The sequence below is a fragment of the Dermochelys coriacea genome, chromosome 21 (genome assembly GCF_009764565.3).
Source record: "Dermochelys coriacea isolate rDerCor1 chromosome 21, rDerCor1.pri.v4, whole genome shotgun sequence".
Lineage (NCBI taxonomy): Eukaryota > Metazoa > Chordata > Testudines > Dermochelyidae > Dermochelys > Dermochelys coriacea.
This window is the reverse complement of record NC_050088.1, coordinates 1473784-1480525: the sequence shown is the minus strand read 5'-3', so window position 1 is coordinate 1480525 and position 6742 is coordinate 1473784. Positions and strand designations below refer to the sequence as shown.

The 6742-nt window shown below is 36.9% G+C and overlaps 1 protein-coding gene across 5 annotated transcripts in view; it reads left to right on the top strand.

Annotated features, from left to right (window-relative positions):
- Positions 1-6742, top strand: part of MAGI3 (membrane associated guanylate kinase, WW and PDZ domain containing 3) — a 198248-nt gene that overhangs the window by 101008 nt on the left and 90498 nt on the right. The window lies entirely within an intron of this gene.

Here is a 6742-nt window from a genome sequence, read left to right as displayed (position 1 = left end):
GTGGCTGCTGACTGAGGGCCCAGTTCTGCAGGCAGCAATGCAGAAATAAGGGTGGCAATGCCATCCCATGTCATCCGTACTTCTGCACTGCTGCTGACAGCAGCTCTGCCTTCAGAGCTGGGCTCCTGGCCAGCAACCGCTGCTTGCCAGCTGCCCAGCTCTGAAAGCAGCGCTGCAGCCAGCAACAGCTCAGAAGTAAGGGTAGCAGTACTGCAACACCCGCTACAATAACCTTGCGACCACACACACACACACACACACAACTCCTTTTTGGTTCAAGACCCCTACAATTAAAACACAATGACATTTCAGATTTAAATAGCTGAAATAATTAAATTTACAATTTTTAAATTCCTCTGACTCTGAAATTGTCCAAAATTGAATCTGGTAGCGCCCTAATTATGGGTCTTCTCTTCACATTGACAGTTCTGATCTATAAATATGGGAAATCTTGGTTATACTTAGTATTAATGTTTGTATCAACATAGGCCATACAATATGTAATAAATAGCACCTGAACTTTCATATTACATTCAAGAAGTTGTAATTATTTAACAGTGACTCTCTTCTTCACTGTCTCTTAAAGGTCCCACAACACTCATTAAATTGGTTTCAGAGTAGCAGCCGTGTTAGTCTGTATTCGCAAAAAGAAAAGGAGTACTTGTGACACCTTAGAGACTAACAAATTTATTAGAGCATAAGCTTTCGTGAGCTACAGCTCACTTCATCGGATGCATCTGGTGGGGAAAAAAAAAAGCTTTTTTCCCCCCCCCCCCCACCAACTGCATCCGATGAAGTGAGCTGTAGGTCACGAAAGCTTATGCTCTAATAAATTTGTTAGTCTCTAAGGTGCCACAAGTACTCCTTTTCTTTTTACTCATTAAATTGTAATAAATCACCAAAATTGGATGACCTGGTAAGGTCTGAAAATGTGCTCGTTGCTCTTTTCCTTCTGGCCTAATACTGTACTTAGCCTGTGAAATCAAATGTCAGTGCCTACAGGATCTCCTCTTCAGTTTATTTTTGAGAGGAGTAATTGAATTGGGATATGCTTTTATCCCACCAAACTGTCAGCATTTTAATTTTAATGTGACTGCTCTTCCTTTGTTTAGTCGGCTTTCTCTTGAACATGAAAGATTTGCAGATAATTTACCTTTTTCAGTTTGTGCCTGCCCTAGTTCCACTCAGACTGGAAGAATGGTTTCTGCCTCCTTTTGAGATTGACTGATGCTGGGGAGACAAGGTGAGGTAATACCTTTTATTTGACTAACTTCTCTTGGTGAGACAAGCTTTCGAGCTTACACAGAGCTCTGAGTAAGTTTCTGAGACCTGAAGAAGAGCTCTGTTTATACTTGAAAGCTTCTCTCACACCAACAGTAGTTGGTCCAAGAAAAGATATTAACTCATCCACCTTGTCTCTATAATATCCTGGGACTGTCACAGCTATAACACTGCGTACATGAAATGATGCTGTCACTTTTGCATGTTAACAAGGCAGATATTCAGACAGATGTTCTCTGATCATACACCTCCTTTGGATCTGAGAGTCATCTTGCCTCTTCAGTTCTAGGACTGAGGCATGCTGGGGAATCTTTATGGCCAGCTAATTCACAAGTGCAGTGAATTTTACATTCACTGTCTCCAAAGTAGGAACATGATCAAAGAACTGGCACTTGTATACTAATACCAAACAAATGTACAGTGTGTATTCCTTAACATTTAAGAAACAATCCAGGTCTACAGTAGATGAACTCTAGGGGTAGAACGGGAACAGTTTACTATATTCTGTTTTACTAAATATAAGGTGAGGAATGTCCATTTGGGTGAAATGTGGGTCACTTTGAGACCAGAGCAAAATCTAGCCTTAAAATAGAGAGCACTTTTGCATTAATGTAGCTCTGCATAATGATAGAACACTCTGTGATCATAAAGTAAAAGATGCTGAGAAAAACTGAAGTTTTTACTGATGGAATATTAAGAACACTGCTGCTGATTATGCAGAGTGGACTGAATGCTCAAGAAAAAATTTTTTTGCCATATTTTATACTCTGCCTGCATATATTTTTGTCAGCATCTTGAGAACTGTGTGACATTTTGAATCTTCATATAAATTCTTGATTAATGTTGCATTCAGAAAAGGAAATGTGCAGAGCTGTTTTTTTCCTCCTCCTCCTCACTTAGAAATCACTCTTAATTGACCTGTCTGCTACGATTTAAAAATAACCTCGCTATTACATTAACCTGATTTCCTCTCTACCTCATTCTTTTGGACTTCTTGTTTCTTGGTTTTAAATACACAAGTAAAATGTGGTTTATAGATGTGTGATAGTGCTCTGGACTTTTTGTTGTTCAGCCCTCTTGTGCTGCAGTCATAGCCATAATTCCTCCCTTGGCTCTCTTCTGGAAGGAAGATTGCAGCCTTCCCTGTTCCAGTGCTCTATTTTCTATATCTAATCAGTCACCCTTTTTCCAGGCAACTTTGAGTGTGTCCTTTTTTAATACTGACAGCACACGATGACACACTAAGAATTATTATCCTTGAACTAGCAAAGTGTTAACTCACCAAAAGTAGAAAGTCCTCCTGTCTCTGCAGTAATGCATCCGATGAAGTGAGCTGTAGCTCACGAAAGCTTATGCTGTAATAAATTTGTTAGTCTCTAAGGTGCCACAAGTACTCCTTTTCTTTTTTTGTATAATGACTGTTTTTTTTTCTTATTTTACAGCTGTTTAAAAGTATTTCAAAATTTTGAGCCTATTAAATATTAGCTATAGATAAATAGGGATTCAAAAATATTAGTTTTGGAAAATATCCCTTGAAATGGTGGTGGTGGTTTATTTGTATTGCGGCTAGGACTGTCAAGCAATTAAAAAAATTAATTGCAATTAATCACACGATTAATAATAGGTTTCAGAGTAGCAGCCGTGTTAGTCTGTATTCGCAAAAAGAAAAGGAGTACTTGTGGCACCTTAGAGATCAACAAATTTATTTGAACATAAACTTCCGTGAGCTACAGCGTGAGCTCACATAAATTTGTTAGTCTCTAAAGTGCCACAAGTACTCCTTTTGTTTTTACGATTAATAATAGAATACCATTTATTTAAATATTTTTGGAAGTTTTCTACATTTTCAAATATATGATTTTAATTATAACACAGAATACAAAGTGTACAGTGCTCACTTTATATTTTTTATTACAAATATTTGCACTGTAAACAACAAAAGAGAGTATATTTAATTTCATCTGATATAAAGCTGTAGTGCAAGAAAGTTGAACTTACAATTGTAGAATTATGCACAAAAAATAACTGCATTCAAAAACAAAACAATGAAAAACTTTAGAATCGACAAGTCCACTTGGTCCTACTTCAGCCAATCACTCAGACAAACAGATTTGATTACAATTTGCAGGAGATAATGCTGCCCGCTTCTAGTGTACATTGTCACCTGAAAGTGAGAACAGGTGTTCGCATGGCAGTGTTGTAACTGGCGTCATAAGATGTTTACGTGTTAGGTGTGCTAAGGATTCATATGTCCCTTCATGCTTCAATCACCATTCCAGACAATATGCGTCCATGCTGATGATGGGTTCTGCTCGATAATGATCCAAAGCAGAGCATACTGATGCATGTTCTTTTTCATCATCTGAGTCAGATGCCACCAGCAGAAGTATGCTTTTCTTTTTTGGTGGTTTGGGTTCTGTAGTTTCCACATCAAAATGTTGCTCTTTTAAGACTTCTGAAAACATGCTCCACACCCAGTTCATCTCAGATTTTGGAAGGCACTTCAGATTCTTAAACCTTGGGTCGAGTGCTTTAGCTATTTTTAGAAATCTCACATTGGTACCTTCTTTGCATTTTGTCAGATCTGCAGTGACGGTGTTCGTAAATCAAATAACATATGCTGGATCATCATCCGAGACTGCTATAACATGAAATATATGGCAGAATGCAGGTAAAACAGAACAGGAGACATACAATGCTCCCTCATGGAGTTTAGTCACAAATTTAATTAACACGCTATTTTTTTTTAAACAAACATCATCAGCATGGAAGCATGTCTTCCGGAATGGTGGCTGAAGCATGAAGGGGCATTTGAATGTTAAGCATATCTGGCACGTAAACACCTTGAAATGCCAGCTACAAAAGTGCCATGCAAATGCCTGTTCTCAGTTTCAGGTGACGTAAATAAGAAGCAGGCAGCAGTATCTCACGTAAATGTAAACAAACTTATTTGTCTTAGCAATTGGCTGAACAGGAGGTAGGACTGAGTGGACTTGTAGGCTCTAAAGTTTTACATTGTTTTGTTTTTGAGTGCAGTTATGTAACAAAAAAAATCTACATTTGTAAATTACACTTTCACAATAGAGATTGCACTACAGTACTTGTATGAGGTGAATTGAAAAATACTATTTCTTTTGTTTATCATTTTTACAGCGCAAATATTTGTAATAAAACTAATCTACAGTGAGTACTGTACACTTTGTATTCTGTATTGTAATAGAAATCAATATATTTGAAAATGTAGAAAAACACCCACAAATATTTAATAAAATTCAATTGGTATTCTATTGTTTAACAGTGCAATTAATCACAATTAATTTTTTTAATTGCAGTTAATTTTTTTAGTTAATCACATGAGTTAACTGCAATTAATCGACGGCCCTAATTGCTGCAGAACCTTTTGTCCCAAATCAGAATCAGATTCCCATTGTGCTGGCACTATACAGCACATACAACATTTACTCCCTTAAGAATTTATAATCTAAAGAGTTAATTTTATGTATCATCTGATGTATTGTTTGGATTGTGAAAATTTCCGGTGACATTATTAGGTCCAGAGGTTCACGTTATGTACTGTAAGTTGCAAAGAAACTCATAAGTATAAGTTTCAGTGCCTTTATTGTTGTGATTGTGCCATATGCCTCCATATACCATTCTTTTTATAGCCTTTGAAAACAAATGATCATTTAAATTCTTCCACTCTAAGATTTGGACATTCTGATGAAGTACATAACTTTAATTTGCAGAGCTCACTGAACCCAAGTGAGTGTGCTTTCTCTGAAGATGACAGCGTACAATAGATTGCTTTGTACCCTTCTTTCAGAGGATTAAAGCAGTAAAACAAGGGCTCAGTTATTTGTGTGCTAGAGGAGCAGTGGTTATCTGGCAATATGACAGGTTTGCTAATGGTACCTGACAGGAGTGTCACAAAGGAATAATTGTTAAGAACCTTCCTGTAACATAATACTTAAACACCACGAATGCAGGATCCCATTTGAAAATTGATCTAGTTTAGATGCTTAACCTATTTGCTTACTTCCAATAGGAAGTGTTATCATTGCATGATTTAATGGGGTTTGGGGCATGGTTCTATCAACCAATATTTATTTAATTGTAATGTAATACTTGGCAGTTTAACAGCACTTTCTTAGCCTATCTATGGATCTCAAAGCACTTTTGAGGAATATTATTGCCTTTTTGCAAGTGGTATAACACATACATAGTGCTTGTGGCTCAAGGTGACACATCTAGTTGAGTGGCTCTCAATCTTTCCAGACTGCTGCACCCCTTTCAGGAGTCTGATTTGTCTCGTGTACCCCCAAGTTACACCTCACTTAATACTACTTGCTTACATTATCACATAAAAATACAAAACTGTCACAGTGCACTGTTGTTGAAAAATTGCTTACTTTCTTCCTTTTACTATATAATTATAAAATAAATAAATTGGAATATAAATATTGTACTGACATTTCAGTGTATATTATATAGGGCAGTATAAACAAGTCACTGACTATGAAATTTTAGTTTGTATTGCCTTCATGAGTGCTTTTTACGTTATCTGTTGTAAAACTAAGCAAACATCTAGATGAGTTGATGTACCCCCGGAAGACCTCTGTGTACCCCAGGGGGGTGTAGCCCTGGTTGAGAACCACTGATCTAGTCAGTGATGATGAGAATTAGGGATAGAATACGAGTTCTTTTGCCCTGACCTGGGCTCACTCTGTTACAGCAACAGCTGCCTCTCATGATTAACGTGACTAGCTGATTTTGATTATTATATATTTCACTACTCTAATTATTAAGATCTGATTCTCTCAATTGCAGCAGCCAAATACAGCAACAATACTATATAAAGAGAGCTTTGTAGAGAGAGCGTTAATTATTTAAATGATTTCCAAACACAGTTTTATTATCTTAACCATTTTTATGTTTTAAACTGCAAAAATCTGTCAACATAGATAAATCAGTAGAAGGTACTCCAGAAAAATCCATTTGCATAGTAGAAAGCTAATGACCTTTAAAGGGGGGGTGTGGAAATTTTTTTTTTAAATGTGTGCCATTTGTTGTAATCTGCCAGAAGCATAAAGGCCACAATATTCAGATCCTTAATCCGTGTGCTAGTTATCCCATTAGATACCGAAAACAGGTATGCAAAGCACATGGTTAACAGTCTCTAGTTGCAAACGATTTGATCTATTACATTTCAGGTGATCTCTAACTCTGTATTCAATTTTTTCACACCCCCCAATTGTCATGGTTGGGACATGTATGCTATAAGGATTTTTGAAATGGAATCACTATGATGACAGTTAACATTTTTGTTGTGGTTCCAACTTTGGTGGAGCTCTTCTACTTCTAACTGTTTGAGCTAACCACTGGACTGCAGTAATGGGTAGCTCTTGAACTATGGGCTTTGAGAGTCACTGCACATGGCATCTCCCAGTACAAAATAAGAAAC